The sequence below is a fragment of the Pinus tabuliformis genome, chromosome 9 (genome assembly GCF_031772625.1).
Source record: "Pinus tabuliformis cultivar Carrire ecotype Pingquan chromosome 9, CPIR1, whole genome shotgun sequence".
Taxonomy (NCBI): domain Eukaryota; kingdom Viridiplantae; phylum Streptophyta; class Pinopsida; order Pinales; family Pinaceae; genus Pinus; species Pinus tabuliformis.
In genome coordinates this window covers 1,703,024,088-1,703,050,446 of record NC_142307.1, presented here as the reverse complement: position 1 = coordinate 1,703,050,446, position 26,359 = coordinate 1,703,024,088, and the positions used below count along the sequence as shown (strand labels likewise).

The following is a 26,359-nucleotide window of genomic DNA, read 5'->3' as shown; positions in this document are numbered from 1 at the left end:
ATCTTCCGCTGCTCGGAAGTACCTTGATATAATGTGGCGAGAGCATCCCACATCTATTTGGCAATATCTTTGCTAGCTATATGTGAGACTATATGATCCTGGACTTCGTCCAGGATCAATCGCTTCGCTCGCGCCATCTCTTTTCTGTACTCTTTTAGCTGATCTGCATCCTGAGGAACTGCCACCATTGCATCAATATAGGCTTTCAAGCCATATTCCTCTAGAAGGAAGGACATCCTTGCCTTCCAGATGATGTAGTTGGAAGCTACATCCAACCTGTCCTGATCACGAAGCTCAATAGTGGCCATCTCAACGAATTGTCGAAAACTTCCTCTTTCCTTCTGCTCGGTTGCTGCTCTGTTATTCACACTCCCTTCTGGAGTGAGAAGATTTGTTGATAACTACTGTCGATCTGCAAGGAAAAGCAAACTTCTTGAGGCTAGAAGTTCCCCGAGGAAAATTTTCCCTTTGTATGTGCTCTTCTCTCTTCCACCTCGACGCTGGCTCTGCTCTAGCAAACTGCTGCAAAAACCACTGCGTCCAGCTAGAGATCTGCCCAACAAAAAATCCGAGCTGCTCCCTCTGCCTCTGGAACCACTCGATCTGGCAAGATCGAAATTTTTTGCCCCACTCAGAAAAATCGAACCTCCACAAGTAACTCGGCCTCCTGACAGAATCACTGTGCTTCCCTTGGGAATTTCGGCCTGTTGCCCACAATGAGTAGCGAAATTCCTTCTCTTTACGCCTCTGAGCTCTCCGGCTGATCAACTACGCTCTGATACCAGGTGAAAATTCCAAACTGGAATCCTATTGCAACAATTGATGTTATTTCTCCTAATTGTTAATTAATTTACAATTTATCTGCTACGACAAATATCGAAATAATACACTGCAACCTTCAATAATAAAACTGAGGAAAAATAATGCGTTGGAAACTAAGAAATGCTAGCACACACATAAAAATAACACAATTATTTTTGGACAAATGTCCTCGGAAAAACCCAACTTGGGAAAACCGGTTCAACAGCTGAGGGTTTTATTATTAAGCAGTAGTGAGAAATTCTGAGAACAACTGGATGCCGAAATCTGGCAATCCTACAGAGAAAAAAATACTGACAAAATTTTAGTGCGGAATTTTCCTCACCCCATAGACAATCTCCCAACACGACTTGCCTTCAAAAATTCAGCCCTCCGACCCTCTGCGATGCTTTGCGCAACATGCTTGACGTCTAGCCTCAGACTGGTCTCTGATGAAGTCGTTCTGCCTTTTGCTGGCTGGAAAGATGCTTCTCCGGCTTTCCGGGCCTCCTTCTCGGCCTCTGGCACTGAAGACGTCTCTCCCTCTCAGCAAATCGATCTTGCCTCTAGAGGCTGTTGCGCTGCCCAAGCGTCAGCCTCTCTGTGGCTCTTTTGCCTCTCTGCAAATGCACTCCCTATATTTGGAATGCCTCCTCCAGCCTCACTGCCTTTGCCCCTCTCTCACTACTTCGATCTCTAGCTCTCTCTCCGACAACTGACTGTTGCTACTCTGGAAATCGATCTGCTCAGAAATCGAACTGCTAAAGTGCTATCTCCATCACCACATCGACCTCCTCTTATAATCCTCTATTGGAGCATCAACAACCAAGATTAAAACATAATCGATGGCTAGGATCATCTCTGGGTCGATCCATGTAAGTTTCTAGATGAATCTCACCTTGAATTAATTAATACTGATTAATTAACCATATTCCCTAAGTTTAGACTTAGTAAATATTTAAAAATTGGTTAATAATTTAATTGAGTCATTTCTAGGCGGAATTTCCAGAAATGATTTCTGGGTTTTGGAGATCTCATGTATTCTAGCCTCTCCACCAAATTTCGTGGATAGAACACATCTGATGCTACAAAAACTAACACTTTCCTCAATTTAACGTATGATTTTATCGATAATACGTGGCAACGTCTAAAAAATGGTTATAGAAAACTAAAGCAAAAGCTAAATATGTAAACATGAAAATGCCCTTGCTCCTTTGTAATAATTAACCTACACAACATACCTTAGCATTACAATTATGGAATCCTCTCGAACAAGTCTGCCTAATAACTATGCTATTCCTTGTAAGGGTCAGTGAGGGTTGACATTAGCATGGAATCCTTTCCAACAAGTTTGCCAAATAATTGTGCCATTTCCTTGTAAGGGTCAGTGAGGGTTGACATTAGCATTTGGTGGCAACGTATCAAAAATGTTATAGAAAATCAAAGCAAAAGCTAGATATGTAAACATGAAGCCCCTTGGACTTTTGAATTTTGTCAATTTGTGTGCTATTTCATCTCAAATTATCGATCCCCAAATATTTTCTCCCTATATAGGGTGTAGTAAATAACATACAAAACACACATTATCATTACAATTATGGAATACTCTCCTCATGTCATCTTTTCTCTGAGTGGGATATCAAGAGAGTAGTCAAAGCCATCATCATCAATAGAGCAGTAGATGAGGATGGCTTTTGAGCAGAATTCCTGAAGCATCACATCTAGTCTCTTGAGTTCTATATTGCTAATCTATTCGACCATGTAGTTTCTTCTGTCTTCTCCCCCTGCTTGGGCAAGAGACGTTATCCATTTGATCCACAAATTAGGGAGCAGTTGTGAGTTGAACAACTACATGAATATCATGGTGGGCCATACCTTCTCGAAGCTTTATGCCATAGGCTTGCATCAATGGCTTTTTGAGGAGCTAGAGAGACATCTCATAGCTAGCGGACAGGTATGCTTTCGCCCGAGTTACCAGATGATTGACCACATCTTCAACTTCGAGCCATTATTGAGGAAGCTCGTCATCGCTCTTTGAAAGTCTATTGTTGTTTTGTTGACTTTAGAAAAGCATTTGATATTGTGCCTAGGGAGGCATTTGATATTGTGCTTCTTAGACACATCATTCGATGCAAACGTACATTCTTGCAGCCAATTATTCAGGAAGAGTTTGGTGCCTAGCCCTTCCATGATTCCACCTTGATGTCATATTTTGCTTGGTTCCTTTCCTCCACAGAGTCACATATTTTAGAGATTTAGATGTCGGGAGAGACCAGTTCCCCTACCTTGCACTTTGTTCCTCAGAGGCCCTTGCTTCTACTCACCCCTTAATCCAGACATGAGGTTGGTTCTCAAATGTTTCTCAACTTCTCAAGACACTGACCATCTACCCATAGCATCTTCCCCCCTTCATATTATCCCTTGCTACACTGAGCAATCTCATGTTGCCCAGACAATTATTGAATCAGTCCATCAGAGAGGATATCTATAGATTGTACATTCAAGTCACTTGGACTTCTTCCCCACGACGGGCCTGGGCTCGAGGACGTCCTTCTACCTTGATTATTTCCTAGAGTTACAAGATGGAATCATCATTTGCCCACCATACATGTGCAAACATTGGTTGCACTCACTCAGGATCCCTTTGGGCCAGCTTTGGGTTTGTTCTTATTGACTCCGAGCAGAGATTGATCACCATATACCAAGATCTGATATGATCTACTAGGTGCGCCACCTTTAGGAGCCAAAGATAGAGAAACACCTCATTTTAGGTGCTCCCTATACTATGAGATTAGAGGGCACTACCACTGCCTCTATAGAGATTCAGGAGGATCCCTCTCTACCTTATTTCAATATCCTGATTGGACATGCATAGCCCTCTTCATCAGATAGATATTCCGACATAGATCTCAAATCTTGCATACCTTGCCTCACTCGGGGCCGTTTTAGACGATCACATCATATTTTTAGGTTAATCCTGTTGATCGGAGCAACAAGTGACGAACTGAGTTCTAAGGTATTTCAAATAGTATAATAGTGAGACCTTGGGTCTCCCCTTAGCCTCCTCCTTTGTGAGGCCAACTGGTGTCCTCGAGACCTTTACGGAGGTGTTGAACATCACATCAGTTCACTCACACCCAAAGCGTTAGAGGGATTAGTTCCAGATGGTTCTCATGCAAGGTGGGCCCCTAACAAACTCCTCCCTGGTCCTTGTGGGGCAACCAACGACTTATCCAAAGCTTCTTTCCTTTGGCCTCAAATGCTAGGAATATCCCTTGCTCCTACACCACCCAAGATCATGCAACCAGACACATCGTTGGATCGAGAGGACTCTAATAGCGTGCCAACGCCACTGTCACCCCCCTCGTTGCTGGCTATCAGACTCTGGCTTTTTTGACATCATCAACCTCCAACCCTGGACTTATTTACTTAGTCTTTTACATCATTAGGATAATTTGATATGGTTTTATACATATTTATGAGGCTATCTTATGATTGTATCCTTTTTTACTTAATTTTGTCCTAGATTTAGCTTAGCATTTTCTAAAAGTTACGTTTGTACTCCCACATTATACTCGTATTGGATATATCCTTCTTCAGTCCCATTGACCTATTTTGGTGGTCATTCGTTGGACATAAATAAAATTATCTTATCTTATCTTATCTCCAACAAGTTTTCCAAATAGCCATACCATTTCCTTGTAAGGGTCAGCTAGAGTTGACATTAGCATTTGGTGGTCATGGTGTAGGTTACTAGAGTGCCCATGCGAAAGATCACACTAGATTTGCTTATAGTCTTACAAGCAACCAACTCGAGCCCTTTGGCTTGAACACAAGCTCCAATGTCTAGTGATGAGCCTTTGAACATCAACACAAAATGCAAAATTGTGATTCGAGATGCTAAAAGAGGCTCTTCCTCAAACCAAGAGGGAACAAAACATCATTTAACCTACCTGAAGGCATGCAGAAAAAGATGGCGCCCAATCCCATCAAATGGTAGGTAACATCATCCCCTAGCTCCACACACATTCCAAGACACAATAAGATAGACATTTGACTGTTGTTTCACATGCACACCCCCACACATCATGCCCCAGAGAGGAGGGTAAGGTCGAGCAAGCAAGCATATTGACCCTTCAACCAAACAAACATTGTGCTAACAGATGACACTGCCTACATGTGGCCACGCCCATTGCATTCTAGGATTTTGGGTGTTCCATATGTTTAAATATGGTTAGCTACCTCTTACAAAAAAATGATCACTCTTAACTCTTATTAAAACATTGATTGTATTATTCCTAGTAGAAGTACTTTTAGTTTAGAAAATTTATAAATGGACTTGATTTGGTTATGTACTTGTTTATGAGGATGTCCTATTCTTGTATCCTTCATTACTTCATTTTGTCCTAGATTTAGCTTTGGAATTTTTTAGGAGTTGCGTTTGCACTCCCACATTGTACTCGTACTGGATGTATCATTTAGTTTCATTGACCTAGTTTTGTGGTCATTTGTTGGACATTAATAAAATTATCTTATCTTATTTTATCCTATATTATCTGAGATATAACATGGAATATAAATGTACTTGAAGTAAGTTGATGGCAAGTTCATGCCTTCAACTCTCTAGTTTAAGCCGTATTATAATTTTAATATTTTATTGTGTATCCACTGCAGATGGCTTGTTTTGATGAGCACAAACATGCAAAATACAAAATGGACTATCTCCCTTTATATAACAAACTCAATGAGAGGTATGTTTCCTATTACAAATAATTATTGTGTTTGACTATCCAATTTAACTTGTATAATGATTCTAATATTTTATTATGTATCTGTTGTAGATGGCTTGTTCTAGTCAGCACGAGTAAATGGAATACAAAATGGACTATCCATCTTTATAAAACAAACTCTAAGGGAGGTACATTTCCTATTATGAATAATTATTGGTTTTGAAATATGTTTACCCTTTACCATCTGTGTGTATTTTAGCTTAATTCAATGCTCCTTTTTCCTTTCAGTACAAGACAACACACTACAAGAAGGATGATGTGCAAAGGGGATGTTTTCAATTTTTTGTTTGTTGTTGTCTGCATTTTTTTGTTTTGTTGAGTTTGAGCATGGCCATGCTTTGTGTTGTACTTGATTTCCTTTGTTTTGCATTTTTCTTTATTGTTTGAAGTTTGGTCTTGGTTTGGTTTGTTGGGTGGGAAAGGAAAGGAAGGCAACAGGAAGAGAAAATGAAAGAGATGAGATAGAGGTCATAACTCATTAATAAAGGTGAATCATCTTACCTATATGTAGTGCACTTCTTAAAATTATCTAGGCTAATTTATCACTCCATTTGCTTGTTATTTAATTTATTATATGTTTAATCTATGGTCTCATACTCAACTGTATTGATTTGCTTTGTGTAGTGAGTGACTACAACTATACATTCAATGAAGGTCATGTGGCGAAGATAGCCTAGACACTACAAACGTGGCGGAGAGAATGGGTAAGCCATCTTTTTCTCCAAAAAAAATAAAGTTGGCCTTTAATCCACTGAAATATTTATTACTTGCACAACAATTTATCGTTTTGTCATGGTTATGGGGTACTATCATCTTTTTATTGGGTTTGAGATTTAAGTTTTTCTAGGAACTTTGATAAGACAAAAAGAAAAGAATTATATTGGGGTAAAATTTTTCAGTGCTTATTGTTCATGGTTGCCACTACTATAATGTTGATCAACGTATGATTCCATAGGAGTTGGCATTGGCCAAGGGTAGGCAAGTATGTGTATGGCTATTTCATCGCTTTGTTTATCTGTTATTTAATTTCTTCTGTGGTTTATTTGTGATCTCAGCATAGAGTCTGGGTGAGTCATGTTGTTTCCAACAAAATGGTATTATGATGTATTTCAATGAAGTATACTTCATTTGTATGATGATTTCTCCTTCTAGCATGGTTCTCGGGTAGTACCACTCAATTTATGGTTTGACATTCGAACTTATCTGGTAACATTGATTAAGCTATGTTGGGCTTCAAAAGTTTATGTTGTTTGGTCCTTACTATTGAGGGTTGTTGTTGTAATGGTGATGTTTCTTATCATCTAGTGTGTGTATCATCTATACTTTCGCTTATTTCAAATTCCATCTTGTCGATCACTAAATTGTTAGATCTATAAAGCGCTTCACTTCTTTCCCCGTCATTGATATAACATTGCTCACCATGTTTTTGTTTATAGGTTTGTAATTCTTTCATCATTTCCTTGCTTTGTTTTATGAATACATAATTTGTTGAGCAACCATGAGCGCCACACTTTTTCCCTATTCCTTGATTTTATACAATAGATCTTTGGTTTTAAGTTGAGTGGTAATGAGACCTTAGACAATCTAAACAGAAGAGGATGCCTAACTATTATCATTTAGTTGTTTTTCAGATATGTAGAGATTTTTAGAATTTGCCTAATTTGAAATCTCCACATCACTTCCATGAGGCTAGGCATCTACTTGTACATTTGTTTGCCTTGATGCCAAAACTAATTTCTTCAATGACCTTGCAAGAAACTTCATATCTGCTCAACACTACTAATAATAAAACTCAATATTGTAAATGCCATAAAGACTTCACACATACATCTTTGCATATGCCATTAGGGAAATACCCATCTTCATACATAGATGGGGAAATTAATTCAGTTACAAGGAAATTATAATATCGACAATTCAGATGTGAAATTATCATTAAGCATGCTAAGACAACATAGAAATCAACCTTGATTGGAGCCGTCAACCACTTGGCCATCTCTCCCATGGACAACTTCTATTCTACCCCTCATCCAAGATGCAGAGCAACAAGGTTCTGTTTTGGAGAAACACAATCATTATGGGAACAATAACACGACAAAGATGAAGGTCGATCTGATTTGAATTAATAATCTAATTGATATGGTCAATCCCAACTCTGTTCAATGCCAGGCATAATGAGTATCGATCCAGATCAAGAAGTATTTCCATCCATGGGGGTAAGTATTTGCTTGCTAGGCGAGAGGATAACAATGCTAGTTGCAAATTCTGTTTTGAGTTCATTATGACAGGTGCCCTTGCTCATGGGTCTATACTCCTAATTAGGGATTATAACTTGGAATAGAATGGATTGTACATTTAAGTAAAAGAATCTCCAAGAATTAGAGAATTTCGTTCAGAATTATGTCTGTCTACATTGGGTTTTCCAGGAGCAAGAAGAAGGTGATTTGTTGTCTCGAGAAATCAACATACTAAAACAACGATGAAAATTGCCTGATCCATAAGAATTCATATTTGTGATCACAAATATAGCATAACAGTGGTACACCTCATATTCTTGTAGTAATGAAAAGTGAGCATAGTTCATTTCGACTTAGTAGAACAAGTCCTTTCATGGCTCATCTCAAGCAAGGAGTACTGACTGCATTCGAAACCCTAGCTAGGGCATCCATAATCTCTATAGATCTTAACCAATGATACAAAGGACAAGAAAGGCATCCCATCAAGCTATACAAGGCAATCATTGGGTCTTCCAAACAAGCAAGTATTAAAGAATTGTCAAATCCTTAGATGTTCAACTTGCATCATGCAAACCATCAAGAAGATTCACACACTTGCATCCCACAAGCTAATGATACTCAACACTTGCATCTCATAAGACAAAGGACACTAGTGCTAGCATCCCACAAGTACCGAATCCTTGTTACAAAAGTAATACATGATCTTCCAACAATTTATTTTCTTTTATTTTGATCTAATATAGTTTAAGTTATTTCACGTAGTGATTCCAAAGATTCCCCAAGTAGCGAGCATCATGGCAACTATCAATCTCTAAGATACAAGTAGTTGTGCTTAACAAAGATACTCCCCTCCATAAGGTGAGGGAGACTTATTGAGAAACCAAGAGGCTAGCAAATAAAGGTTAATTTCTCTTGATAATTGCTTGTGAATATATGTTGGCTTCTTATTTCTTTTATTATGTTGTTTTCATCAAACAATTACCAAAAGCATGAAGATCAAAAAAGACAATGAGCACAAAGATGTAGGCTCCAAGCCAGGGAAAAACCCCACAAAGGGGAAAACCCAAACAACTTCTCTTCTTATAGAATCAGATCAAAGTGAGAAATCCAAGACCTAAAAACCAATACCAAGACTTCCCACAAGACCCAAGTCAACCCTCCTTCAATCCTTACTCAAGCAAGTCAAATTCAACAAAGTCAAAACTTGTCAATGCCCTTCAAATCTGATCAAACTATGATTTTTTGGCCCCTGCAACATATCTGAAATTTTCGGCCCCCACAACAGTTTGAAATTTCGCACGTGGTAGAATTAGGGCACAAAAACACAAGAATTCCTTCCTTTGACCTTCGCTCTCTCTCCTTTGACCGTCACTTCTTTTGTCTTTCGCTAGTCTTCTTTCTCCTTTTCTTGGCACAAAATTTGATGAGACGAGTTAGGGTTCTAATTAGGTCAAATTGCTCTATATATACACATCCAGGAGGTCGAATAGGTGCTTTTCTGGGCCGATTTGTTCATGCAGGGCCGACTTGGTCTTGTGGATGACAAATTGACTATTTTGACTCAAAATAAAATCTTTCCTTTTCTTACAAATAGTCCAAATGGGACTTTGACTCATGACAAATTTTCATATGACTCAATAAACCCTAGATGCATGAAGAACATGCTTTGACTAGAAAATAATGGGAATAATAAATTTCTTTTTCTTCTTTTTTCTTTTACATGAAATATATATTGATGCAAGTACACATATAATTATGAAGACCAAACCTAGTTACATTTTCAAAAAGGTCAACAACAAAACACAAAACTAAGTAGGCTAAGTCAACCATCAAAGCCCCAAATAGAGTGCACCCTTCAAAGCAAGGTACCCACATGTCACACTAGGATTTTTCTAATCTTTGAGGTGGTGTTCCATCCAAGCTAGTTGTCTATGTGTCAATCATTTGTCCTCCAAGGTGGTGCACGCATTCCTACTCAACATGTGTAAGGTGGCCCCAATGCCCCTAGCGCTTCATGCCTAGCCTCTAGGAGCATAATGTCCTCCTTCAAGGTGGTTACTCCATGTGCATCCTCAACAAGTGCACCCTTGTAAAAGATGTCAAACCATCACATGATTGCTAACTACCACATCGATTAGTGTGCCTGTTTGGCACCAACTCCAAGGTATGCGTACACCCAATAAGATCTTTGAGAGTAAGTTAATGAAAAAAACAACGATAGGGATGGGGGAGCACAAGCCCTCCCCATCACATCAAGTGCTCCCCTACTTTGATGAAAACACTTTTGAAGCAATCAACAACAAACACTCCCTCTCTGTGAGGAAAGGGCTTTCTTGAATCTCCCTCTTTGTGAGGAAAGGACTTTCTTGAATCTCTTGTAACCTGCAAATCTAAGTCATTGTTTTCTTGGCATTTGTTATCACTCAGATTTTCCTTAGAAGTTATGGGAAGAAGGAAAGGGGTCCGAGGTAACCACAAACCAATCTTTTAAGTACAGAATCTAGCCAATCTGTACTCAGAGAGGGCTCTCTCTTTATAATTTAGCTTTGTTTTGGTGTGATATTAGGCTAGTTATTAATGTTCAGGGTTGTTTTGTTTGAGAGTGGTGGAATTCTAGGAACAGATGGATAGAGCAAGGTCTTCAAGCCATTGGGCTATGGAGTCAATAGAGTGATGGCTTAACTGGATCAGATCAATTACTAAAGGGAAAACTCACAGGGCAAGGTAGTAAAACAAAAGGCAAATGTCAGGTTCAGGTGGATGAAATGGTCTTAACCAGGGAGAAAGGGCAATGAAGAATCCTTTAACCGGGGTCAAAATGAGGAACAGAAGAGGCCTATCAACAAAGGGCAATTAAGAATTCTTTGTTCAATTGGACCAAAGGGATAAACTACGAAGTAAGGGAGCATTCAAGAATTCCCTAACTATGATAGTCTAGCAGAAAACATTGAGAAGATAAACAATTTAAAACAAAGTGCAGTAAAGCAATTTCTGAAAAATCATTACTCGTTTATCATTCAGGTTTTATGAAAACACATATGATTATTAATAAACAGAGGAAAAACAATAATAAACAAGAGATATAGAATACTTATTTGATTTCTGTTTGACACAAGTATCCCGTGAACAGTCTTTACTTTATTCCTTGATCCAGCAAGCCATACAAGTCTTGGTACAATAGCACTTCAATTCTAGAAGAAAATGTCTATAGAAATGTCTTTGAATCCACCCCTAATACTTCGAATAAAGAAGTATTTATACAAAATTTACATCAAAATATCTCATAACTAAATGAGATTTATTCTAGGAATATGAAATATCTTTTTACACAAATATAGAGACAGATGGTCTCGAATATAGAAACAGAAAGTGAACTGATTGTTGCTGTCCCTGTTTTTGTTGAAGGAGCTGGAGGCATGCTCTACGAATTTGCATCTTGTTGTTGCCCTAGTAACTCTGTGCTGGACATCTGATTTGATCTTTTCAACTGATACTCTTTCACCTGTAACTGATACTCTTTACCTGTTCACCAGCATTCATCCTTTTTACCAAAATTTACTGTGGTAAATATTTCTATTTACCTCACTGTTTACCATGGTAATTTATAGGATGTCAGTCATATTGGTCCACCAATCATCCTTTGGTATTCTTGTCCTTATCAGCTTCCTGTAAATTTCATCTGCTTCTGTATACTTCACAAAATTGGGCTGTACTGGGAATAAGTGCTTTACTTCATGTTCAATGAAAAAGAGGTTCTCTAAACCATCGTAAAGCACTTTTCCTGTTGGTAATGCCTTGGTTGAAGATGAACTAGCCTGACTGTCAGCCTGTTGATGTAATTTATTAATATAATCAATCTGAACCATTAGTCTATCATTGATGACTAAAGGGCTTGGGAGTCCTTTAATTCTTAAGATGTCAAATTTTTTCATGAACTCATCTATATCTTCCTGCATGCTTTGACATCTACGTTCTAGGCCTTGCATCAGATTCCTTTTGGTCAACACTTTCTTCAGTTCGAGGATGGTAGCAGTCCTATCCTCAATATCTAATTGTTCTAATTGTTGCCTGCTTTTACTGTTCAGAAAATTGATTAATCTGATAGCTTCCTCAGGTTTCCTGCCCAGCTCTTCTCTAGTCTTCTCAATTTCTTCAAGAGCAAGCTTTACTAAATCAATCTGTTCAAAAATAATTTGAATTGATGACCAAATATCATTGATGGAATCAATGATATTGGTCCACAATATCTTCCTAATGTCTGTCAAAGGCTTTTCAAATGTCAGATCCTTCTCCAATGCTTTAATTTGTTGGGCCATGCCTTTGTTTTTCCTTATCTCTTCTGCATAATTGATCTTTGATATATCATATTTTTGCTCCAAGGTAGTGAATTTCTCTTTCACTTTTTGTAGCTCTGTTACTTGGAGTTTCATCTCTTCCATTGACTTAATTAAGTCCTTTGTGCTCTGTGTTGATGTACCTACCTGTGTTGTACCTGTTGCTTCCACTGGTGTGGCTGTTGCCAAAGGAATGTTTGGTGCTAAAACAGTTGCCATAGTGGAAGGGACTGCTGTTGAAACTATAGGCACTACAGTCTGGGGCTGGATGGTCGACTCACTTTGCCTTGACTGCACTGCTTTCTCCAATTCCTGCTCTGTTTCCTTTAATTGCTCATTTAACTTAAGGACCAAGTCCATAAGTTCTTCTTCATTTTTCTTCTCTATAACCTCAGCAGTCTGAGGGTGAATGAGTGGTGGCAACTTCAATTGTTTTCTAAGTGCAACTATGTCTTCATTCTTTTTCTTGATTAAGATTTCTGCTGCCTTAACATCTTTTGGGTCATGACCCAACTCAATTACTAACTCTTCCAATGATTTTATTATGTTATCTTTTGCCTGTGAGGAGGCTTTCTCTAGCTGCAATTGGGTTGTAGTGTTGCTCAATGAATTTTGCAATCTATGAGCCATCATTGCTTTGCTGGTCAGTGTTGAATAGACCATCTCACCTGTTTGCTTGTGTAGTTCAATCTGGTCGATAGGGTGGATGTCTTTAGCCATGACTTCAAAATCAGTTTTGAGATAATCTGCCAAGGATTTTGGCTGCAGCACTGTGGGCTTCAGGAAACTCATTTGCATTTTTCCCTCTTTGATGTCAAAGGCTGACATCAGTCTAGTCTGGTTTGTAGGGGCCATTTTTAAGTATTGAGCATAGGCTTGGGCCTTCAGTTGCTCATTCTTTGTCTTGATCTCTTTAAACTTCCCCTTTATATCTATAATCTTCTCAGAAGAAGACCTGAAGGATGACACTTCTGTGTTGGGTTGTCTTTCTAGCTCTTGCCTCTGTGAACTTGAGGGTGTCCCACCTGTTGGGAAAGTCTGTAAGCTATCTGTCCCTTCCTTCCTCATGCTCTCTGTAGTCTCCCCAATGAATTCCTCCTCTGAATATGGATTCATCCTTTGCCTCTTAGCAAAGGGTTGATCTGTAGGTATGCTTGGAGGGGTAGCTACTTCCCTTTCTCTTTTCAAGTTTCTTTCCTCATTTAGAGGAGTCTGTAGCACTGGAGGATTTCCCATATTAGTTTGAGCTGGATGTGGCTGTGGTGGAGCTAACTCTTCAGAGATTTCGGGCTGCTCTGATTTCTCTTGCTGTTCTGCTGTTTCTAGTTGTTCTGATGTAGATGGACTTGGTTCCTGAGTTTGCCTCTGTGAAGGCTCTGCTGTGGGAGCACTGGGTTCCTGTGCTGGCCTTTGGGGAGACTCTGCAGGCACCTGTACAAAGGAGTCCAGGTCAAGTCTTTTCTCCAAATCTTTCATCACATTCTCAACTTCAACTTTATCACTATCTTGCTCTATCAATGTTCCTTCCCTCCATTCATTTAAATTGGCATATTGTTCTATTTCAGGGATCCGGTGATGGATGTAAGGTGACAACTTGTGTTTTATCCTTCTATCACAGATGAAACTGTGAGGATCATATGCCCAAGCAAAGCTCTTCTTTAAATGCATCTTCGTCTCTATGATTTGTTCTACTTCTTGCCCTGCTTTTCTGTTGTTGCACACAAATGGGCCTAAGTGGTCTTTGATCCTTAGCTGGGCTTTCTTCTTTGCTTTCATGAAGTGGATTTGATCAGAGTTGATTATTTGCTTGTAGTACTCCAGGGCAAATAATCTCATGGGGACATACTTGGGCAATTTGTAGGGAGGCAGTTCACACCCATAGACTCTGATCTTAGTATGATTCTGGTATAAGTACCAGTCACCTATCCTATACTGCTTTGACAACTGAAGGATTCTTTTGATATCATCACTGATTCTAGGAGGAGAACTTCCTGTCAGCATGGTAGTTATAGGATGGACAAACTGATCAATGAAATCTATATATGAATAGGGAGAAGAGGGTGAATGGTGAAAAATAGAGGTCCAGAAAATGACTGACCTAGGGTTACCTTTGGTATCAAGCTTATGCACAGAGAATGGGAATTTGTCAGTTTGGTAGTAAAGGAAGAGGTGATATAGGACTGCGGAATACTTGAACACTCTCATTCTCTAGCCTCATGAATTGGTCGTGGATTTTGTCAGCTATGAATGCAGCATAGTCATATTTGACAGCAGGAGGCTGACCAGGGGTGAAGATACTCATGAAAACTAGGGTCAATTCATCAACAAACTCACTAGTATTGAAACCCATAATGGCAGCAATCATATTAACAATATCTTTGCCTATATCAGTGAAGAAACATGTTAGGTAGGGAGGGGGATCTTTGGGTATATGATTCTTATCCATGAAAGTATGGCAAATACGACTGAGTTCAGAACTAGACATTTTGGTGGATTTTTCTAGTAATTCTCCAATGGAAATGGGGGTGAGGTTCTGGCCGGGCTGAAGCTGTAACATTTCATTAATTGAATCAACAGTAATTGTAAACAGGACTGACTGGTCGGGGGACATTACAGCTCTGAGGTTAGGATTATAATTGGCATGACATTGATGGATAATGTCCGGGAAAATGTGCACAAAAGGGAATAGGTACTTTGGGAGATTTGATTCCCAAAGTCCTATGGTATCTGAATTGTTCATGTAATCGTCTCGGCATCGACAATATACTTTCAAGGGGTTTTTATCAGGTTCAAGGTCTTTTATTTGGAAGTCTTTATCTGCTAAGGGAAGGTAATCCAAATCCCTATGAGGAGTAGTGATTGGAGGTACATTGAGGGCCACGGGGGTTTCCATCCTGGTTCTTGTGTTTTCAGGGACGAAACTGGGATTTTCAATGAAATTGTCTAAATAGAGGTGCCTGGGAAGTTTTGAACTAAGCTTAGCAACTCAATTATACTGAAAACTTTGGGTTTTAAAGCAATTTCAGAGGAATTTCAGTATATAACAGGGTTTCCGGGAGAAAATCTGGTAAATACCTATTCCTGGGTGGTTGGCTATGATGTTCACGTTCACAGGATGCACACAGTGGACTGGAGCGGCATTGAAAGGCAGCGTTCAAGGTAGTTGACAGTTTGGGGACAAACTGGTTGATTTTGGACGTATTGAGTGCATGCATGGAATTGTTCTGAATAAAGGATGAAGAATAGATTACACTTGTTTTTTATGCAAAGTCAATATTTTGGCGGGTTAGCGACAAAGACAGGTGGCGTCATCTTGACGATGTGACGTTTTGTCGTTTATGGGAGGCGGTAAGCGGGTTTCATCGCACCGCTTATGGGAGATTGGTGGTATTGAGGGAGGGCCGCACGATTCCACTCATCAGTTGACACGTAGCATCGGCGAAAAGTCACAACAACGTATATCGGGTGGTTAACGTTCGACCAAAAGGCCCGTGCGATATGAGCGAGAGTCGTTGGATGCGGGAAGGCAGATCGAACGACAGTCGGCGGCGGAAGGTGATAGGTAGTTAATGGAGGGGACCCGATGGCACAATCAACATAATTAAGTGACGTTAATTACATCGGGAATGATTTTATTGGTGGATAGGTTATTAATTAATCCAGATGACTAATTAATCCCTTTTTAACATGTCAGGGGTTTTGGCTCTTAATTAATCGCGGTTCGATTAATTAATCCAACTAAATTAACTTTATTATGGTTTATTTTTTAAACCATAGGGATTGGATATTTATTTATTTTGGGATTTTTATTAATAATATATACGGGAAAGGGTAATTTCTTTCGGGATTTAAATAATAAGAATTAAAATTTAATATGACCATGGGAAAAGAAAATGCGCTAAGTAAATGTTTATGAAAATACATTCATCATCCAACATTATGACTTAGGCTAAAATGTGTTTGGCTGGTTTTTATGAAGAACCATTTATTTTTCCTAAGTAAAAGAGTGATTTTACCCTAGGAAAAGGATTTGAAGGGAATGAATGAATTATGGAGGGGGTGGATTTTGATGAAGGGGCTTTAGCACTTAGGCCTTACAAGTTATTGGGTCGAGGGTCTGGTCCCTCCAGGAGTCAGAGAAATGCTTTAAGCCCTTTTAACTTTCAGGTTGTTGGTGCCTTTAGTACTTATGGGAAATTAGTAAAATTTAGGGAAAAATGAGTGAGGAGGTTAATTAGTTTGATTTTTGTCCATGATGTAAATGTTTTCATTATCATCCATGCTTTACCAAAGTAATGTAATGATAAAAGCAAATGATTTGAGCTTTTAACTTAACCATTCATCATACATAATTCTGCAACCAATCATCTACTTACCCACCTACACATCCTACCATCTTTACTTCTTTTATTAGGGTGCACTTAAACTGGCAAACCCTTATCAAACTTTTCTTTTCTTTTACAATGGAACTCTATCTAGGTCTATCCTTATTACATCCAAGGGCTCAGATTAAATAGTTGAGCTCCTTTTATTCACTCTACCTAATCTAATTATCTGCCAAGATTAAACAGTTTGGTCAGATTTTATTCTCTATCTCTGAGCATGAAATTGAAAATATGGAATAACCAAGATTAAATTGTTTGGTTACCATAGATTGTGGCATAAGTGACAAATTGCACACAATCATTATTGTACAAAAATTAAAATAGTAGTGGCATTTGGTCTTGCACACTTTCTTGGTCTTTTTCTTTTTCTTGGGGTTCATTTTTTATCTTTTTTGACCTTTTCTATTCTTTTTTGCTCTTTGATTTTTCTTTTAGGGCATACCCTCTTTACATTTTTTAATTTTTTATTTTGAATATGGAAAACATTTGCAGAAAGCAAAGGTATGTACATATTACAGAGATAAACCAAGTCAATCATGATATATGACACCTATTGGTATAGGAACATAACAGAATTAATAGCTGGTCCTTGCATAGGTTCTGGCATTATCTCCCAAACATCACTCTCCTCCACCATGATGGCATCACTACAACCCTACTCTGCACAACCAGAGGGCTCACCAATGGAAGAAGTCAATGTAACATGGCTAACAAATGTGTTATGAGAAGGTACCAGCCTCGACTGAAGTTTTAGGCACCTATACATGCTCATATCCACCCAATAATCTATGTGTAAGCCATCTCAACTTCTCATGGGTTGAAGCAGAGGTGAAGGAGTCGAGATCGTTCCCTTGGCTCTTTTCCTCCAAATATGCATTAGAGATCCTCTTTTACTCTTGGATTGGATTCTAGAACAACAACCTTTCCACTTCCTCCTGTTGTTGAAGGAGATGCCTTGATCTCGAGGACCACACATCCTCACCAAACATCATATCACTACTCACTATTGTCTTTCATTGTGTTAGAATGTAGATCCAGTACCTCGACTCTATCCGCAAGTTGTAAATCCAAGTCTATTGTAATATTGGAAGTATTTATTGATCCCTCCAAAGGTTTTGGGGCTCTCTTACAAGCATCCCTTTTCTTCCATCATGGTATCATTTTGCTCCTCTTCTGTGAAACACGAAGTTTAGCCAATGGAATAAGCTAGTGCAACATGGTTAGCAAATCACTTAGGAGGAATGCTTTCCCTAATTGAAGTTTTAGAGGCTTGTACATGCTTGTAGCCATCTTGTAATTTTTGAGCAAGCCACCTCAACATCTAACAGGCCAAAATAAAGGATAAGGAGGCAATGTCCTTCCCTTGGCCCTCTTCTCCCAAATATGGATCTGAATTCTTCTTTTATTCCTGGATCATATTCTTAAAAAACAACCTTTTCACTTCCTTTAATGACGAAAGGACATACCTTTGATCTTGCAATCCACGTATCGCTGCTCACCACTGTCGTCTATTGTGTTGGAATGTAGATATTGTAAGCCTTCAATGTCTCATTGTATTCAAAGAAAATACCTCTCATACTTGAGGGTCCCAACTTAGTCGTTTTCTCATCAACAACATGAACTTAAACTAGGCTGCAAAAGACATGAAAATATGACACGCCTTGGGTTTCTCACCAGTAAATGCTTTCTACGGTGTCTTGTTCTTCGGGATTAGATGAGCACATATGTTCAAAATTACATTGTTGTATTGCATGCCTTCAACTGAAGGCATGGGGAGAAAATCCGTGTCACATATCAAGTCCTTAGCATTGCCAATTATAGGTCCATTCTTCCCCTATGCAACCCCATTTTATTGCACAAGTTGTAGGGCACTATCCTATTGATTGTTGATTCCCTGCAAAATATTTGATCTTTGTTGAGGTATACTCACCTCCATGGTCTGAATAAGGAGCTTTGATCTTCTCTCCTTTTCTAGTTTCTAACTAAGGCCTTGATTTTTCTAAAGTTGCAAAGCATTTCATCTTGTATGTTCATATAATAAATGCGGGTTTTTTTGCTAGGAATCATTAAAGGAAGTAACATAACATAAATTATCTTTCGAAGGAGAGGAAGGCATAGATCTACATTCATCTGAACGGATTGGCTAAAGAATCCCCCTCGATCTTTGCTTACTCCTTAGAAACGAACCTTGGCATGCTTGCCAAGTGCACACCCCTTGGATTCTCCATCCTTCTTGATCTTGAAGTACAACAGTCTCTACACCATGTTCTTAAAGAATGTTTCATGACTGCAGATTTGGTTGAGCTACCATGGGAGCCATGCTTTTTTCCTTGTTCCTTGATTTTATTTAATATATCTCAGGTGTAAAGTCGAGTGATAAAGAGACCTTAGACAATCCATACAAAAGAGGATGCCTGATTAGTGACTTGTCGCTGCAAAATAATATGACTAGGCGACCCAACAAAATATTCCTTCCATGCACAATGATTATGCCTTGTGTCACAATCCTTGAGTTTTATCTTTTAGTTAATGGTTTTGATGTTCAAGCCCTATAGACTTGTTGAAGTTATGTTTGGTTTCAAATATGTAGAAATTTCTTGAATTTTCCCAATGTGAAATCTCCACCTCACTTCTATGAAGCTAGCCGCTAGGTATCTACTTGGTACATTTTTTTACCTTGGTGTCGAGACTAATTTCTTCAACAACCTTGCAAGAAACTTCAAATTTGCCCAACAATACTTCTAGGCAAACTAAAGAGTGTAAATGCCTCAAAGACTCCATGCATGCATCATTGCAGAGGTTCTTAAGTCAAGATCCATCTCAATACACAGATTTGAAAATTACTTCAATTATAGCAAAAATATAATATCATAGTGCAATGCCTAAAAACAGAGGGGTAGAGGAGCATAATACCTCCACATCACATCAAGTGCTCCCCTACATAGGTGAAAACACTTTTGAAGCAATCAATGGCTAACACCTCCTCTTTGTCAGGAAAGGGATTTATTGAATCACCTGTGATTTGCAAATCCAAGTTTGTTGTAGTCAGGATTTATTGGGTCACTTGTGACCTGCAAATCCAAGTCTGTGGTAGTCTTGGAATCAATAGTTGGTCCCTGCAAAGGTTTTGGGAGATATCTCCCAAACATCACTCTCCTCCACCATCATGGCATCACTCCACCCCTATTTTGCAAAACCAAAGGGATCACCCCGGGAAGAAGTCAATGCAACATGACTAGAAAATATGTTATGAGAAATATTTCCCTTGATTGAAGTTTTAGGAACCCATATATGCTCCTATCTGTCTTGTAATCACTGTGTAAGCCATCTCGCCTTCTTGTTAGCCAACATCGAAGGCAGGGAGGCGAGATCATTCCCTTGGAGCTCTTCCACCAAATCTACATATGAGACATTCTTGTACTTTTGGATTGGATTCTAGTACAACAACCTTTGCATTTCCTCCAGTCATTGAAGGAGATACCTATGATCGTGAGTACCACACATCCTCACATCACGACCCATTGTTGTCTTCCGTTGGGTCGAAGTGTAGATCCGGTACCTCGACTCTACTTGCAAGTTGCAAATCCAAGTTTGTTGTAGTCTTGGAATCAATAACTAATTCCTCCAAATGTTCTGGGGCTCTCTCACAAACATCCCTTTCCTCCAGCATGGCATCACTCCACTCCTCTTTGGCAAAACTAGAAGGATTTCCAATGGAAGAAATCAGTGCAACATGGTTAGTAAATCACTTAGGAGGAGTGCTTGCCCTAATTGAAGTTTCAGGTGCTCGTCCATGCTTGTAACCATTATGTAATCTTTGAGTGAGCCACCTCAACTTCTAGCAAGCTGAAGTAGAGGGTACAAAGGTAGCGTTCTTCCCTTGAACCTCTTTGATCAAATTTGGATCTGTAATCTTCTTTTGTTCTTGGATCAAATTAAGGAAAAACAACTTTTTACTTCCTTCAATCACGACAGGACATACTTGTGATCTTGCGGACCACACATCGCTGCTCACCATTGTCACCTGTTGCATTGGAACGTAGATTCGGTATGCCTTTAACATCTTCACTATATCTAAAGATATTGCCCGTTATACTTGAGGGTCCCAACTTAGTTCTTTTCTAATCAACAACATGAACATAAACTAGGTTATGAAAGACATGAAAATACGATATGCCTTAGGTTTCTCACTAGTAAATTCTTCCTACGGTGTTTTGTCCTTCGGGATCAGTGAGGACATATATTCATAATATACATGGACATATGTTCATAATATACATTGTTGAATTTGTTACCTCAAAATCTATCAAGTCTTGTTAGGGGAGCTCACAAGACAAGAATTAAACAAAGGGACAACAATGAGGTGGAGGTCCACAGTCTCACGACAACATACCACGTCCTTCTCTTTAGTGGATTTTCACCACAAGGGAGGCTTCCCTGTTTAGGTCACCTAGAGGATATTCTTGGTATAGGGTTCAAAGGTGACAATTGAATAGGCTCAGACGGGGTACACAGACTAAGAACAAGGCTCGATTTTATCTAAAAAGGAGAAGCGTACCCTCAAAGGAACCTATAAATGAGGTTGAATAGGCTTATCCAAGATACTCAGACTAAGGACAAGGCTCAATCTTACTAGACAAAGAATAACGTAACTTAGGAGTAGCCTACAGAAGGCTCAAGGAGAGCACTCCAACTAAGAACAAGGCCCAATGCAGTGAAACAAAAATGATGTGCTCTCCAAGGGACCTATCAAAAAGTACTTATGGCCTAGGGTTTAAGGGATAAGTAATGACAATGGCTTAGAAAGGCACAATAGACTTGTAATTGCTTAGGGTTGATGACGCCAACCCTAGGGAAACAATTTCAACTATGTACATTGCTAAATTTTGATGTTCTAAAGCTCAACAAGGAGAAACAACTTCAAATCAGTTCAACCTCCAAGGCTCAAGCCTTAGTTGAATTCTGCTTCATATCCTAATCCTAATGGCTTACCTTGAAGGGCTGAAATTTTAGGGGCCAAAATTTTAGGGCTGAAAAATTTCAGAGCCAAAAATTTAGGTGCCAAAAATTTAGGGCAAAAAATTTAATACCGAAATTTTAGGGGCTGAAATTTTAGGGCCAAAATTGTTGGGGCCCGAATTTTTTTTCAAGGTTGGAGTTTTAGGATGAGAAGAAAAAGAAGAGATTTTTGAAGTTTTTGATCATCTATGTGGAAGGCCAGTGCCTTGACCTTGGGTGATGGAGTTTATGGGATACCTACTTTGGGAAAAAATACTAAACCCTAGCAAGGAGTAAGGGAACATGAAACCCTAGGTATCATTTTTGTGAGGAGCAAATTCAATGAGGAGAGCTAGTTGAAAGATTCACTCATGGGATTGTCACACAAATTCTATAATGGGAGCATACAATACCATTGTTAAGATTCCATAATTTTTTTATCAACAATAACTAGCACATAGAAACCCTAGACAATTAACCATTCTGTGCAATAACCACAAACTATAAAGATATATCAAATACAAGGAACACTTACAAGATAGAATGCATGAACCAATCCATTATTGCTCCGAAATGACATCTCTGACTCCAAACAATAGCTCCATAAGCAAAAATCCATAATAGATCACCTCTCCACAAGATACAAGGTGAATTTTAGCTAGGTTGAAATCTTTTAAAGAGGCCCAATTGATCCACAAGTGATGATGAAAATCTGAGCTTATCATCCATTTATATGAGGATTAGGTCTCCTAATTTTAGCCTACAAATCCCCTAAACAAACCCCTAAAAGCAAGTTTGATTATTAAATGACATTGGCTTACAATCCAACCCATTAGCTAGTGAAAAAATAGACAATACTCCACACGTGTGAGCTGTAGCCTCTCTAAATGTTGATGTCATCCATAATTAATGGTCAAAATGCCATGCCAAAGTATGATGAGGTGTCAAACTAGATGTAGATTCTTGGGTGATCTGAAATTTGAGGGATGGCCCTCTAATCCACCTCAATATTTCCTATGGGGTCCCAAGGGAAGCTAGGGCACCATCAAGTGGTCTCCACGGGTTTCCAACTGTCAAATAAGGCTTCCTTTTCTTTGGCGTTAGGGCTTCCTCTGGTGCAACAAGCCCTGCCTAGTCTCTTAATGGTAGACCATCCTCATGCAGGCTCTGAATCAACTCCCGCCCATCAGGTTGTGTCAAGGCCAGCTTGGGGACATACTGGGTCTATTGGTGTCATCACGAAGAATCCTCAAATCCAGGTCAATGTAGACCAACGTCCTGGGTCTTGGAGGTAGTCTAGGACATGTGTCATATGCTAGTGCTGTTAGGAGGCTCAAGCCATATACTTGCTTAAGCCATATACTTCTGTGGAGGGCTTGGGTACTTGTGGAATGGGTGCCCAAGGCCTAGGCTGCAGTGGCCCACTTGACAAAAACATGGATTTTAGTGAAAACAACCATTCATCAAAGACTAAGATCAATAGTGCATCTAAGTGAACCAAACTTGAATGTTAAGGTGTTAAAATTGGCAACTAGGGCCAAATTCCACTATTGGACAACTCATTTGATGGAGAAGATTATTGCGTTGAATTCCTCTTTTCGCGCCAAAATCGACCTAAAGATTATCAAATTTGGACAAGTAGAAATGTATTTTTGAATTTATGCCAACATGTGCAAATTGTCAAGGTCGACCACATCTTCATCTAGGCTCATGAAGACCAAGAGACATGTCACTTCACCCTCAACGATTTGTATAAATAAGAGAGACCTCCAACCTCATTTGGCACCTCACTCACTCACACATCCTTCTTTATCCTCATCTGATTGGTTCGTACAGCTTATTGGGCATCTCTTTTCCTCACACGTGTGGCAGTAGAAGGACGAATTGTAGGATGAATTACATGGCCGAAATTTCAGATTCTGTTACAGGTTTGACCAGCATTGACCAGGGGTGGTTTGACCTCCGTTGACTGTGGTTTTGGTACCAGAATTTCGTTTTTGGCAGGCCGCATCTCTTGGCTCAGGAACCGAAGCATTTTGTTGACTTTGACTGCAGACCAATCACAGGGTTGACCACAAACCTGACCGTAGAGTTGACCACAGAGTTTGACCACGTTTGATCACTGTTTTCATGACTGTTTTGGGCTGACTTTGACCACTTCAGAAGGCTGAGTTTGACTGCCTATGACTGAGCTCCATAGAGGACTATTTGCTGTTGCGTTGACCATCGTTGACTTTCTAGTCAGGGTAGAATTTGATTGCTGTTGACTGCAGATTTTACAAGGCTGTTTTAACCTTGATTTGGCTAGTCAATTTTGACTTTTGTACTCTCTCTCTCTGCTGAATATTTGATATAATAATAAGAAGAATTGATCAAAGGGATTTCCCCATCTTGGGGTTTTTCCCTGGCATCCGCCAAATCTGCTGTCCTCTTGACTTGGCTTGTCTTCTACATTTATGTTTGATGTTCTTTCATCAATTACTGTCATATGATGGTTAATGTGATTGCTAATGAATTAATGGAATTAATAGTGGGATAATGGATTAATGGAGTAACTGACCTAAGCAAAGAACATGTTAACTCAAAATTAACATGGTATCAGAGCTACATGAGGACAAGCCCAAGCAAGAGTAAATGAGAAAGCAATCACTAAGAGAAGTTTGTTGACAAGTCTCCATGAGCTACATGAGGACAAGCCCAAGCAGGAGTAAATGAGAAAGCAATCTTTTGACTTAGTTACCGGAAAATCCACAGTAAAAACCATTTTCCGTCAACGTTTCAAATCCCAACCGGGATCCATCATCAGGACTTCTTGAATGATGATATTAGAAGAGCTTAATTGAGGAATTTAAATAGTTATGAGGAGAGTAGATTTAAGAATGAGATGAATGTCAGCTTGTTTTAATAATATTAATTGTAGATTTTTGAATAATTTAATTTTTAATTTTTTACTGATGAGTTAATTTATTAATTGAAATTATTATTATTATAATCCTTAATCTTAATATCACTAAACCTTAATAATAATCTTAATAATTAATATTAATACTTAAGGTAGTAATCATTATTATAAATATTTAGTAATTATTATACTAATAATTCATATAAGCATTTAATATTTAATATATGTTAGTATAATATTATTAATTTTAATTTAGTATGTGAAATATTTATTTCTAATATATATTAGTATTTAATGAATAGTAATATTAGTATTTTGTATTAATATTAAAATTATTTAAGATATATTAATATTAATAATCATTAATATATTAAAATTAATTAATATTAATTAATAATATTAAGAATCAATATTAACAATTAATTAATAATAAATAATTAATATTAATAATTGATAATTAATATCAAGACCTAATAATTAATATTAAGAGAAGTTTGTTGACAAGTCTCCATGATCTCTACGGTCTCTCCTTTGCCATTTTGTGGGCCTATTTGCTGAAGAAACATAGTCTTGATCAATAGCATATAGAGAATTTCTGAGGTGTGAATTATATCATATGGGCTGTAATTTTAGTCCTGGTTAGGGTCTATTTGAGACACAAGATCAGCCTTCGTCTGAGACTATTTAAGCCCTAGAACAGAAGCAAGTTCATGAAGGATTTCTTCGATGAATTATTCGTCTGTTGTAGATGCTCAAAGATCTTTGTGGCCGAGTATTGAATACCACATTTGACCTCCTTTCTGTGCCACAAAAAAAAATTCAGACTTCTTCACTAAGTTTTTATGACAAGCTGAGCCAAGTTTCTTTGTAAAAGTCTATTGAAATTCTGAGACAATTTTGAAAATTTTTGATGGCACATCAGTGGGACAGCTCAAGCCTTCTGAGGTGGTTTCTTGTATTTTTTGTGGTTAATCTCTGCGGCTCAGCAGGTTCAGATTTCGGCCCTTCTCTCTGAGGCTAGTCCTGAAGCATTTATGAAACAATTTTCGACTGTCTTCATAGCTAGGTATTGTAAAGAACATTGTTGACAGAATGTGGATATTGTGCTACTAATTGAGCCTAAACTTGTCAGGTTACAAGTGTGTTAATTTATCGTTGATGTGACTTATTACATTGTTGCTAAAGAGAATGACAATGGGGTTTGAGCAAAAAACCTGGTCTTAGGTACCCTAATCCAAGGAGTACTCCCGAGGTCATTCTCGGCTTGTTTGAGGCTCAGATTAGCATTTTCTTGAAGCCCTACAGAGTGGCACAAGTTCAGCTGAGTTATTAAGGTCTCCTGGCTCCTTCAGAACTTGTATTGATGACTATCCAAGCTCCTTTCTTGACAAATTTTGTGGAATAATTTTGGAGTGACGTAACTACATATCAAGGTCTAGGGGGTTGACTTAGGAACTTGTATGTTCTAAGGCATTCACATTTGACACATCTGAAGGTAGGACAATTTTATTGTTGGGAAACAAGCTATTGAGGAAAACAACACTCCTATTGACAAATAAACAACACACTACTCAAGGTATGACTTATTGATATTTGCCAGGTCTTGATGCGATTAAAGTGGATGCTGCTACAGGGGTTGATATTACTTCTGATCAATGTTTTGTCAGTAAAGAGTATTGTGTGAGCACAAGGTATGGTTTGGTGTGCTAAGATGATAAGTGTGTTGGTAAGGCTGAAGCCTCTGTTATAGCTATTACACATATTTGGCCAAGTGTATGCTGTTGCTACTATAACAAAGAGATGTATATATGATGATGTTGTTACTTAAGAAATCATACTGGCTTGAACTGTGTAATGGCAGAGAAGGTTTGCTTGGATGAGGATGTTGCTTGTTGAGTACAAAAGACAAAAGCTG

At 38.6% G+C, this 26,359-nt stretch overlaps 1 long non-coding RNA gene across 2 annotated transcripts in view; it reads left to right on the top strand.

Moving 5' to 3' along the window:
- LOC149155451 (uncharacterized) overlaps positions 1–26,359 on the top strand; it is a 36,303-nt gene that overhangs the window by 7,860 nt on the left and 2,084 nt on the right. For both annotated transcript variants that reach the window (XR_016263643.1, XR_016263644.1), the window contains 4 exons: positions 5,473–5,549; positions 5,640–5,716; positions 5,817–6,075; positions 6,213–6,292. This is a non-coding gene — a long non-coding RNA (uncharacterized LOC149155451). The remainder of the gene's footprint in view (positions 1–5,472; positions 5,550–5,639; positions 5,717–5,816; positions 6,076–6,212; positions 6,293–26,359) is intronic.